The sequence below is a fragment of the Euwallacea fornicatus genome, chromosome 2 (genome assembly GCF_040115645.1).
Source record: "Euwallacea fornicatus isolate EFF26 chromosome 2, ASM4011564v1, whole genome shotgun sequence".
In the NCBI taxonomy this organism is placed as follows: Eukaryota; Metazoa; Arthropoda; class Insecta; order Coleoptera; family Curculionidae; genus Euwallacea; species Euwallacea fornicatus.
Genome location: NC_089542.1, coordinates 656,165 through 669,325, shown reverse-complemented (window position 1 = coordinate 669,325; position 13,161 = coordinate 656,165). Strand labels below are relative to the sequence as shown.

General features: G+C 41.2%; 1 protein-coding gene and 1 long non-coding RNA gene across 13 annotated transcripts in view; one reads left to right on the top strand and one right to left on the bottom strand.

Moving 5' to 3' along the window:
* pros (prospero) overlaps nt 1-13,161 on the bottom strand; it is a 174,002-nt gene that overhangs the window by 43,939 nt on the left and 116,902 nt on the right. For all 11 annotated transcript variants that reach the window (XM_066295545.1, XM_066295537.1, XM_066295586.1 and 8 more), the window contains one exon: nt 8,036-8,079. The gene's annotated coding sequence lies outside the window, so the exon portion shown is untranslated. The remainder of the gene's footprint in view (nt 1-8,035; nt 8,080-13,161) is intronic.
* LOC136346526 (uncharacterized) overlaps nt 1-13,161 on the top strand; it is a 159,838-nt gene that overhangs the window by 51,826 nt on the left and 94,851 nt on the right. The window lies entirely within an intron of this gene.

Genomic DNA, 13,161 nt, shown 5'->3' with positions numbered 1-13,161 from the left:
TCGGGGGTGCATCGACACCTTTGGCTTTAGACGTGCAGGGTCGCACTTGAGTTAGCGAAATCGTCGCGTAAACGACCCGAGTCCGGCCCAGTACTTCTTGGAGACGTTCACGGGATTTGCCCTGAAGGTGGCTTCGTGCACTTTGATATCCGGGTCTTTTGTTGGGCACACAGATAAAGACTGAGGTGGTATTGTTGTGCACCTTATAGGGACCTGTCCCTGAAATTTTCCGTATCCGCAATCGAAAAGTAGCTCACTCGAGCTTTAAATTGTTTGGCAAACAAGACAAATTTTGTAGAAAACCACGCGTTTTCACATCAAAAAGGAACATAAAAGCGTGTGTGTGAGCTACTTGTGGCTATTATAACTGACGAGCACTTCACTAGTTATGAGCTTTGCCGGCGTATTCTCCGAGGGCGCTTCTGTCACACGGCAGAAAAGGGCATTATGGATATGTGAGTACATAATAAGAACAATGGCTGTCCTGAAAAAGGCATTTTAAACAAAATATTTAAAAGGCTCGTTTTCAAAATGAGAAAATATGAAACAAAAGGGCTGTAGTTACTGCATAGTGGAGACGGGATCGAAAAAGACCTCGCATGATCGCAGCCCTAATTCTGAGGTGTTTGGGGCGATTTACAGGGCTTTCCCACATATATGACCGTCTAGCAGGAACGCTATACGTGCTCACGCTACCGGAATTACTCATTGTGTTCCCTACTTAGCGACTTCCGGAGACCGCCGCGTATTTCCGCAGGAACACTTCCTGCAGGCTTTCTTATGCCCTGCCTTTCAGACACTCCCGCTTTTTTCTCACCCTTATCATGTATGTTTTACTGCTCAATTTAGACAGGAATTTAGTTACTTAGAGCGTTTCATAAATTGCGGCTTTGAAGAGCGAAAACAACACGAGGCCAAGGAGTCGGCGTATGCTTGGAACTGACAGGAGATAGGGATTAATGGAAAAAAAAACTAATAAATAATATCCTATAAACGGACAAAGGGGGAGAGCATATGAATGCTCTCAAGCTTTTCAACATGTTCTCTATACATTATCGCCGGGAGAGCGCTCTCCATTGTAGGTGTAGGCTTTTCTAGATTTCTTGAAAACCTGAAATAATGCTTAAAAACTCTTGCGGAATATAAATTTCAGTCATGCTCCTATTTGAACGAGACAAGACATTCGACCTGCAACCTATTTGACGGTTTTGCAAGTAAAATTCAGATTTCTACGGGAAAAAATCCTGGAGCATCGATGGAATTTCCCACGAATATCCTCCTGCTCTGCACGTTTGAAAATGAAAATCCTATTTTTAATTCATTTCCATAAACAAATTCCCAAATTTTCTCCGAAATTTTGCAGTTTAATATTTGGCCTTGAAAATTTCAAGTTCAACAATTGATATCGATTTAACGTAGACATATATCCTGCATAAGATATTCGTTCATCGGCCTCTGCATCTGCGAAATAGACTAACAGAGGAACAGCAAAAATCCTCCTAAACCAGGACCGCGCATACACCGCAGCTGGATAAATCGCAAAACTCCCCGAACCTAACCTACATTTAACGTCGCGTTAACGTTCCTCGTACGTCGCAGCGCGACTTGCACCCAATCAATCGCAACAATTTAACTTTAATGCGAAAATTTAAGCTCTAATTAGCCTTTTGAATAAAGGCGGTACTTCACGGGTACGATCCAACAATAAAGGAAGAAGCAGAACGCACCTAACATCCGGCGGCTTTGTTATTGGTCCCGGCAAGGATTACATCCGCAAATCAGATCTTGTCATGACATCGTGCTATTATTTCCCAACACCATCATGGATAACAAAGAAAAACCTTTTTTCAAATAAGGACGCCTATCATTAAATCTACATTACTGTATCTTGTTTGGTATATCTACGGCATTGTAAATTAAGTTTCAGGTTAGGTCATAGGCGGCGCCAGACGGGTGGCAGCGTTTGGACCTTTGAGGTGAGCGGATCGGTCGAGAACGTAAATTGCGTTTCGGACGAGAGCCGTGCGTTAGAGGCACTGAACTTTTAATATGTACATTTAATGGAATAATAAAGTATAACGCACGATAGAATTGGCCAAGAATCGGCCGGCCCTGTGGGTGGTCGTTAAGGGTGGAGTCCTTTTTTGTGGATATTTGAGCAGTATATAAGTGAAATATTTTTGCGGACGTTAATGAAAGGAACGATGAAGAGAAATCGTCAAAGGTTGTAGACCTGTTGCCCATGTGCTATAAATCCTGTACTATTAAGTCTATTATGAATTCTCTCATGCTATAATGGTCTCCAGATAACAATTCGCGTTTCCGTAGTCACTTTTTCCCCGTCCGTGTCGTATGAGCAATCAATTTTAATTATACTTTGTTAGCCGATATTCAAAGGACCGAGCAAATATGCTTGCTTTGGTAACAAAGCAGGTTTTTGTCCTGGCTACATTGCCTTTTTTTCTCATTATCGACTTTTCATTTGTAGCGGCAGGAGTCATATTCCTTATTGATGTTTACCAACACATAGAAAATTAATGTCTAATCGCCATAGAGGAGAGATTCGGGCCCGATAACGGCTATTACCTCCGAAAGTGTACAAAAGAAGCAACTTAGAAATATTAACCTGTTATCTACGTCTTGATCAGGCTCCGCCTTTCGTCACGCAAACTTGCCGACCAATCGTCGTCCAAGGCGGCAGCAACGAAAGTTTCAGGCAGGAATGAATGCCCGACTATTTCAGCAAGGTAATTTAGAGCCTTTCAAGAACTTTAATTAGTTTTTGAACTGTTTATAGTTGTGCTAATCCTGCTTTAAAAAATCCGGGAATGTTTTTCGAGGAGCTTCCGATTCGTACGATCGATAGACGAAATGCATGAGTACTTTAAGCTGCTCTTTCATTCTCTGACTGAAGACGGTTCTCCTCCCGTGAGGTCCGTCCGCGTACGCGCCGCGGGCCCCACATCGCCGAATTTGGTGGGACGCCCTGTGCGGTCGGGATTACCAAATCGTATCGAAATTCCACGCAGGACGTCGAGGAAAGAAGGGCCGTACGCCGAGGGTGGACAGACCATCTAAAACGCAGCTAATGTCACCAGAACGGGGGTCCTGGTCTGACTCTTCCTCGGGATATTGGCATCTTGGTGCCTTTAGTCGAAAATCCGACTTTTTCGTCCAAACTTACCCTTTGTCTACTTTCTGGCACTCGAAACGTAAATAGAACTATATTTTAAAAATCCACACCGATTTCCCGCAACAACGATGGCTCTCGTAACGAATTTCCCAGCTGCCTTTTGGAGAGTGTCATTGAAGTTGCCCATTTCATATACTTTTAAACGGGGTACGCCCGCCCTTAAGATTCAAAAATGTTTTCGTCGGCTATGCCGCATCAAACAGTTAAAAACAACAAACACAAAACACAAAAGTGGGGTACACTGCTTAAAAGTATATTAATTGGGGCAACTTTGATGATGGCCCCAAAGAGGTTGCTGGAAAATCCATTACGCGAGCCATTATTGTTATGGGAAATTTAGTGAGGGTTTTAAAAATGTACTCGTATCTGTGTTCCGAGTGGCAGAAAGTGGAAGAACGGCAGGTTTGGATAGCAAAGTCGGATTTTCTGCGAAATTTGCCGAAATGCCGCCATCTCGAAGGACAAACAGGCTGGCGTCTTCGCTGTCTGGATTTAACTGCGTTTTAGCCGGCTTAGTGCGCGTCCACCCCCCAACCTACGGCCCTTTCTCCCTGAAGCACCCCGCACAAGAAACGTTCGCGAACAGTTCGCCCGACCTCGATTTTCCGCCATCGTCCCGAAATGTTCGCTGCCGAAACGAATTTTTCATTTTTGCCTCTCACCGTTTTTGCCAATTTCGCCGTTTCCAGAAAGAGAAAACTGCCGAGGAGACGAGGGGGGCCTTAGAGCGGAACGGACCTCATCGCGAGAGCGGATTGTTCAATATGAAATGATAAATAATAAATTAACGAAAATTTATTTATTTAATTAATTCTCCGTTAAGAGCTCGGTTAAGCCCGTGTTAATGTGCGCAAATTAAGAGCTATAGAGCCGGGCACTTGAAATTTAGGTCCAAATTGTATCCTTACGTGATTGCATTGCTTTGCTCTGACTTTCATGCTAGTCTAAGCTTTGCATATTGAATGTTTACAGGTTGTATGTACAAATCCTCGCATCGATAATAGCGGTTTAAAGCTAATTAGCTGGCAACATTGTAATTGGTTAAACCAATAAATTTTGATAATTAATTCGTCAAACGACCAGAGTCTATTGCAGATTAATTTTAACTATAAACGGGAGCACCGGGATAATGAGATGATTTACACGTATTAAGTGGGTAATAGTGCGAACTGGCATGCTAATTGACCGAAGAATATGCTAACCGCATTTACCACAAAGTTCCCCGAACTAACCTGAATGGAATAATTCTGGTGTCTTCCACGATAAGCATCACTGGGCGATGTTTGTGCTCTCAATAGACACAATCAATTGCGATTCGTTTTGCTTCATCATCATCATTGATGCAAATAGACTTTGGTAATGACCACGGAAGCCATGAATTTACCATAAATTTCTTTTATTTGTTGACTATTATTTCGAAATCCTACTTGCGAAACAATAATGTCTCCAGTGTACCGTGCTTCCGGTCCTGCTTTACAGGAAATTTGCATCTCCTGCCTGAGATTGGGTTTGTCGCTTACTTAATTCGCACCTATATTTTTAATGGAGTTTTTCCCGGAAAATTAGTTCCTATGTTTGCCAGAAATGAACATAAAGTAAAAGATCGTGGCGCTACTATTCGAATAGAATTTAAATCCGCCTTCGCCGAACGTTAATGCACAGTCATAGGTTCCGTCAGTTCCTTGTGGACGACGCAGAATGCCTCTTTATGTAATGTCGAGCATTTTCAACGGCGTTCAAATCTGGACTGCAGGGAGGCTGCTACAAAACACGTACGTTGCGTTCGCCGAACCACCGTTCGCCACTTTTCAATCGAGGAAAATTTTCGATAAATTTTTTCCCAATATTTCTTTACGTCTATGTTCACTCGGTGCGAGATCTGGAGATCGAGGTGGCCAAGGTAGCAAACTGATTACATTTGTTTGGAAGAAGTCCATAATCACTCCAGCTACATGTGGTCGTGCATCGTCTTGCTGGAAAACTGCATTAGCAAGAGTTCCAAGACGAGGCACGAGACGAGGTTTCAGGACTTCTTGGATGTATCGTTGGGCTCTCATACTGCCTTTAATGAAAAGTGAAGCTGACCCGTTCCCACATGCAACAGCACCCCCGCGGTCTGATGGACATGCCTCTGCATTGCAAACTGAAGGACCCGTTTCTCACTCCGTCTTCTTCTTACTCTCGCCCGCCACCGTGCGTACCCAAACAGAATCTGGATTCGTTACTAAATACGATATTATCCCATTCCAGACTCCAATGAATCCGTTCCCAGTCCCGTTGCAGTCGATTTTGACGATGATTTAAGGTGAGGGGTAACACAAGATGGGGACGGTAAGAAATCAGTCCGAAACTTTTTATTCGGCGATAATAAACGGTTCGAAGCCCAATGGGGCTTTCATACTCAGCAGACCACTGATCCGCCAGCGTCTTCGACGAGACGAATCTATGTCATCTTGACGTTCTGTGGTTCTTCAGGATCGTCCAGTACCTCTCCTTCTGCCAATTTGCCCTTCTTGGTACCGTGCCTGACTGCATCTCATCATAGTGTTTACACTACAGTTCAATCTAGTGGCGATCCCCGTAAATGACCGATGAGCCTCTCGTAGGCTCAGTATTCGACCTCTCTCATACTCGCTTAATTGATGAACATTTCGCTGCATTCTGCACCTTGATTGATATTTGATTGATCTAAAAGCACTTTCTAAGCACAGGATACACCAATAAATGATATTTTCGGGCGAGTTTGATATTTTACTGAAATTTCTATAGTAGAAAAAAATAATTAAATTCCTGATTGATAGATATGACTGGAAAGTTAATCGTTTTTTGTGTTCCCATATGCGAACGTGCATACCAAAAATTACTTGAATAAAACCATTTCTACTTGGTGTTCTCTTTTCTATATCACGCAGTATACTCGGTTTGTGCTGGCATTACACGTTCCGTTCGTTTTAGCCTCATCGCTGGAGACAACCATCGACTCTTAACCCAATCTTTTCCAGTTTTAGCCCAAGGTAGACGAATATTCTTCTAACTTACGTTAACGTTTCGACATAAGTTTTGAAATAACCTTTTGATGATTTTTATTTGGTTCCACTTTTACTACAAAGAGAGTTTGCACACAACTTAACGCAAATAAACTTAATTGTAAAAAATTAAAGTAAAAGTGTTCAAAAAATACCTTTTAGGGCCCGTAAATTCTACTACGAAATGGCCCGCAACACAACACGCCTTAGTGAGGTATTGAGGAGAGCCGCAAGTCGCGTTTAGTCTTACATAAACTTCTCTAAATCTTTGCACTAAATCCGAATTGCTTCGCATTTATTCCCCCCAAGGAAAGTCACGAAATCTTAAAAGCAAGTTAACCACCGGAAGCCCCAACTGTTGCTCCTTCTTAGATTACACGCTCGGTTTCCTCCGAGACGTACCCCTTTAAGGAGCTGCAACAGGTGGCCACTTCGGCTCTTTCCTTACATTCTTATCGCCTTTAACGTCCATTTATCCACGCGTGGTAAGACAATTTCTCACAATCCCAGAGTGGCATTTGACTCCTTCAATTTGATTTATGTCCCTCCCGATTTCTGTATGAATGCAGTATTCTTCAGATGACTTTACCACCGTAAATCCTGCATATCTAATGTTCCTTGGACCGTGCGGTGAGCGGATATCCTTACGTCCACACTACCCATATCCTCCGCGCGGACCGGACATGATATACTTTGATTTACAGCGTTCGCGCCGACCGTAAACAAGTCCCGATTCCTAATTATACATGACGATGATTGTCTGCCCAGCCATGTTAATAATACGATTGTTACGTTGCGGTTTCGGAATTGAAGAGTTGCCCTGATCTAGTGGGGCGAAAAGTTCATCCTTTCTACCAATTGCGATGTTGCATAAACATTATGCGAGTAATGGAAAATAATTCATGACTCTGGAATTTCGCAGATGAGGCCCGCTAGTTTGTTGTGCACGGAGAAAAAGTAAAAAAAAGGGGGGGGGGGGGGATGCGATCGGCATCGCAGTAAAATCCCGATGGCCTTACTCATGCGACGAAGGGAATACCTATGGAGGAGAAATATGCCTGGAATCCCGCATCAAATTATTGACTGCCTTAACACTACAACAACCATCTAACTTAAACTATCTCGGTGTTTTACAAAAGATTAATTCACAAGACAAGAATGATCCTGCTAGCAAGGATCATTATAAAGATGGCACTGACAATGGGCGGTATTGTAGGGCAATGACAAAGGCCGTAAACTTAGTAACTTCCAAGTATTTGTGTCTCCATAGATCTATCTTCTATTGATATTCCGCAAAGTTTAGGTATAGTGTAGCTAATTTATTATTAGCTTTGAGACCAGATAATAGATTGGGGCTCTTAAGGGATTGTTTGTTATGTATACAAAAAAAAAACCGCCATGAAGGATTCTGTAGAAGTAATAGGCGGAAGTAATCTTATGATGCTCATGTATACTTTTAATGCACTGCAATTACCTGTACGTTTTTAAGCAGGAAGTAGTTATTGCCACTACCAGTTGCATAACAACAATTACTAGAAACGTAAAAAATCTGCCTAATACATAAGGGATGGATACATAGGATGTATCCCCACGATAAGGTCATGTAAATAAGAAGCCCAGTTCTAATTAAAACTCGATAACACATCCGCTTCCTTCTGATGTTAATTTTTATCATCCGAAAGGCGTCTTTTCTTGCAGATTGCGAATTATCATCCTACACCCACCAACATTATTTTCCTAATATTGATTAGTGTGTTGTCGAGTACAAACGAGGCATATTTATCTGAAGGTTAAATTGGTCAATACAGTCACTTACCTTAAGGGGGAACGGTCATTTTTGTATGTCCATGTATACGTTTTCTGAAACAGAAACGAAGACTTTAGAATGCGGGATTTGAGGCTTGTGAAACAGTTTTGTGTTACTTAGGTCAGTTTACACTAACGGACAAGAATCGTCTAACGTAAATCATCGGACATCCACCTGCTTTCGGCGCTTCATCGTGCTTCAAAATTGCGCAAGTTATGTAAAAGAAGTGCGAGTTTTTCAGAGCGTTATTCAGTCCAGAAATCGGACACCTCAACCTTAACCTGACTTCCGTCCACTTGCAGGTGTCTGTCCGTGATAAATCGTCTGGGGGCCGCGAGTCTTAAAATTGCAATCAAGCGATTATCATGTGAAGTTGCACAAACATTCGGAGGAGGGCTTTAAGGTAACTTGAACCGGCTCGAGCTACCTTAAGGCCCTCAAGGCCGTCTTCCTTAAAGCGAAGCTCTTAAAGTGAAACTTGTCCCAAATTTCTTAAACATTTTTCCTTTTCGTACAACTTTTGTCCCATGTTGCGTCATTTCCGCTCGCTGTGCGGCTTTATCGAAGATGACTCAATATGAAAAGAAATCGACCATTTGGTAAACGTCGCGAGACGTGATCTCGTAAATTTCACCATCTTTAAAATAATCAAAACAAATTTATTGAATTAATTTTGTTAACAAAACATTTCGGTACTTAAGTCGACTACGTCGTTAAATTGAAATAATTGAACCTGACCCGGAGCACAGGCCAGAGGTACGGCTTTGCGAGTGTCGAAGTACCCAGCTATGGAAGACCTCTCTCTCTCTCTCTCTCTCTCTTTCTCCATCTCGCTTCCGCTCATGTCCCGACGTACTTAAATTGCATGTGCGAGGTATAGCAGGAGAGTGTCATCAACATAGACAATACAAATAAAACCTAATACGGGGCGTAGACATTGGTCTCAAAACAAAGAACAAGTGTGCAAGATTAAAGTAGAATTATCAAGAGGGACGCCCCCATATCCTATGACGTATAGGGCGTTGTGATAATTAGCGCTTAAGAGGTTTATCGGAAAGAGTGTTTGTATCGAGTGTCCCCAATAAGATATGTTCTCATGTTGGGTTCAGACATTATGAAGGTATCAAGGGACTAAGGATCGTTTTAGCGATAATTCGCGATTCCACCTGGGCATTAGTCGCAATTACCGGTGGACATATCCGGGGCGGAAATGCGCCGTACTCCCCCGCACGCAATGGCCATTACCTGCAACCCTTTGTGCAAGTTTTTACATTAAAATTATGTCCAAAAATTGGAGGCACATTCTGCCACCCTTTTGCACCCCTGAAATGTGTCGTTATTAGCCAGTCCGCGGAATTCGTCCTCGCACCACCGTGACGCAGCCTGGATGGTATTTATTCAATTATGGATCATTGTCGGCATTGCACGTATACACAAATATAACATACATTAACACGTTAAAATGCGTTTGCGTCCAATGCACCCGGTTATATCAATCAGAGTGTTTGGATGCCGCCCCCACCCCACCGGTTATACGTATACGTAATTTGGTCAATGGATTACGCATTATGGTTAATTGCGGTGTACCACGCCGTTGTTCATTAACTGTTACGGCCTTAGTTTAGGGGTCACGTGATCAACACGTGGTTGACGATTGTTTGTAAACAATGGGGGATTGTTTAGAGATGCGTTAAGCGCAGCCCAGACATATCGCTACACCAAAGTTTTAACGCTATCAAAACCCATGGAAATTGCAGGGATCATTTAACTTGGCCATTTCCCTCATGGAGAAAAGCTGCAGTGCAATTTTGAGTGGGTTTCCAGTGAAAATTGCTTCGTCTGGTGTTTCGGTAATAACGCCTTATTGTCGTATATCCATAGTTGCGATCTGATCTTTTAACAAATTGATGTCACCTCTAATTTAAGAGCCGTCGTTTCCAGACGAAGCCATGTTAGAATTTGAGTTGGGCGCCCTTTTCCGTTGAACAATTTCCCACGGTTAGCAACAAATTTCAGCGATATTATACAAACAATCTGTCTCATGTAATAATTTGAAGCGGTTCGACTTGCGATTGCTTGACTGATCCGAATCGACGTCAGGTGGTGTCCGAAAACACTTTTCGCTATCTAGGTGCCAGTGTTTGGTTTTTTTTAATTATAATTTCTCGCCAGAGCCTAAAAAGAAAATCTGCCGAAAAGATTTCATTCTACCACCTGCATATCCTCATATGAAGAAAGTATTTTTGCCACAAATACAGATTTTTCCGTTTTATTTATTCCTCAATTCCAAAAACGCGTTTTTCCGAACAAACCCCTAATCGATTTTATATTAACTCAGGTTGCGGAAGCCAAGACGTAACGCAATCAGGCAATGGACCCATAAAGGTGGCATTCAATTTTAAATTTTAAAAATTCAGAGCGGGGGCGAAATCTACAGATTGATAATTTCTTTGGGACATAAAATGTTTGGAAAAACAAATGGAGTGTTGACAATAAAACACTTGACACACGAATGCGGGATTAAAACTTTTTATAAATTCAATTAATAAAAAAACACTTTAATTTACACGTAACAAAATCCGCGTTTCATTTTGTATCTAATTTTATTACTTTGATAAATTTTTAAAATTTGCCGTAAAAATATGTATTTGAATCTCACACAATCATCTACCTATATAATGCCAACTCGTAAAGCCATTTGCCTCACTGCGCGGAGCAAGCTATTCAACTGGAAGTTTTCCAACTCTGCAAAAAGTCAAAAAAAAAAAAAATGCGAGGGTGTTTAATCTGATGGCCAGTTTATTTTACGAGCGCATTTTTGATGAAGAGGAAAAGTGTAGGTATGTAATGACGCAATTTGTTACACCGGATTGTAGGAAATTTGGGAAGGGTACCTAAAAAAGAATAATGTTTTTCCGCAGAAAAAAATGTTAATTTGACAGCATCTGTATTATGAATCAAATCTAAAACCCTCAGCTAAGTTAAAGAAAAAATGGTACCGTAATCTCAGCTAATACGCGAAATAAAATATAAGTACTTCATCAAACCAGCCATAGCAGTACGAACTTCTAGACAATATGGTGAAGGATATTTATTTCATTTGTTGACTATGGGGGTCGTACCAGCTAACGATCAACGGTAATGTACACACGGAGTGCCGCTCATTCACCATATATTCAAGAAAGCAAGCAGTATAAGAGAGGGGATGCATTGAGAATTGAGCATAAATTTTTTATTTGATCGTTGTGTGAAAATGGTTGAAAATTACTAAAATGATGGGACAGAGATTGGCCAAAATAGTTTTTATGAAAAGCGAGCGTTTTTCACTCTCCCTTTTTTTAAAATGTGTTAATTAGAAAAACCTTCACAAATAAATTATCAATAATTATCCCTTTGTGACGAACCCCGCGAAAAATGTCGCTCTTTGCCCGAAAGCGATCCCAAATAAAAATCAATCCCTCTCCCGCCCTATTCGGAGGTTAATTATTAACAGGCATATCGGCTTCAATTGCATTAAAATTCACACATATTTGGCACTGACCTACGTTTTAGTACACACAACACATAATAACGCAACAAACACGGTAAACAGTCGATATTATATTAAATCGGCCATATTAAACGCTATCGTTGAGTGATATCGGCATTTTGGTAATAATTACTGTCGCCGAACATTTTTGAGGGCCCTAATTTAACCGAAGCCAATTAATTACCTGGAAGGGGTGTTAAAATGTTTGTCGAGGTTATTGTTTAGGATTACCAGTATTGGTGGAGTCAGGACAGCACTTACCAATCAGTGAGAACATACTAAAGTGGCTTTGCAACGTAAATATGGGACGTGTCTGGGACTTTGAATATTACAACTGTATACCTTTGATGAAGCTGGACTTACATCAGGTTAAACTAGCTTCGAACTATCAGTAATTACGCCTCCACATTAAAAACTTGATCTATCTTCACGTCCGCGTTCGGGACCTAAAGTGACTGATTTCGTTCTGTGATATTGTCTACTTTAGTTGTAGATTTTTAAAACTCGTCAAAACGTGCACTCTCAATTATCCTCCCCTTAGTGATACATCAAATTTGGAATATTTAGCGTTTGAGCAGTGGTAGATGTAACAAAATGACGTAATAAAATGATAAAAAGGAAATTTGGCTGTAATGATAATTTGTGTTCAAACTGATAATTTAGTTATTTTCTCCCCAATTCCTGTAGTTAAATGAACAACGATTTAAAGTGCAAACGTCAGCTAGCGAGATAATACTGATTTATCTGCACGATAATGAAGAATTTTCTCCACAATTACTTGTTAGGAAATGTGTAATTTTGAGTAAGTAACGAGTGGGATTCGGCGGAACGAACGAAGCGAGCTCCCACAACATAGTACGAAGTTATACCAAATATCATTTCATACGAAATTCCATACGTAATAACATGTCTCCGTCATGCAGCTCGTCACAAAATGAAGCCTGTTTAATCCCCGGCTTTGATTACGAGAAACGTAACTTTATTTGAAAGATTAATTATTAGGCTATTAAGGATAAAAATTTAGACTCTCAGTTCGGCCCTGTCCATTTTTCTCCCTCTTACAAATCCATTCTTCTCCGATATTTCCAGTTTTATTGTACCCAAGGGACAACTCTTTAGAACTGGTTTGGTGAGTTGCTTGCGGCCCTTATTTGAGGGTGAAAGAAGGGTCATTCGGTTTTGAGGTGTAGACACGGGATAACGAAAGGTTTATTTGGGTCTATTGCATTCTAACATTTTAGTGTCTTTTTTTTCATTGTTTTTTTTTTGCAGTTACTCTATAGTTCGTGATTTTGTGCTTTGCTATTACAAGGGATGTAAGTCCAGTTTTTTAATTCCTGGGGTGCTTTCTATTCTACTTAGGTTAGTTATTTATTATCAGACAGCGGTATCTAGTGGCTAATGTAAAGGCATACCGCCCTGGTTGGGTGCGTGTAAGATTTTTGAGACAGAGTAGGATTCACTAAAATAGCATACGCACAAGCTCCTATATATTTTTGTTCTACAAATTTCCTCTGCGGTGGTGTGGACACCTAAGGGTCGCAGCCTGAAATCGGTTTTTGTTGATTCATTTCAGTTGGATGACCCGATCCAAACGAATATCGGA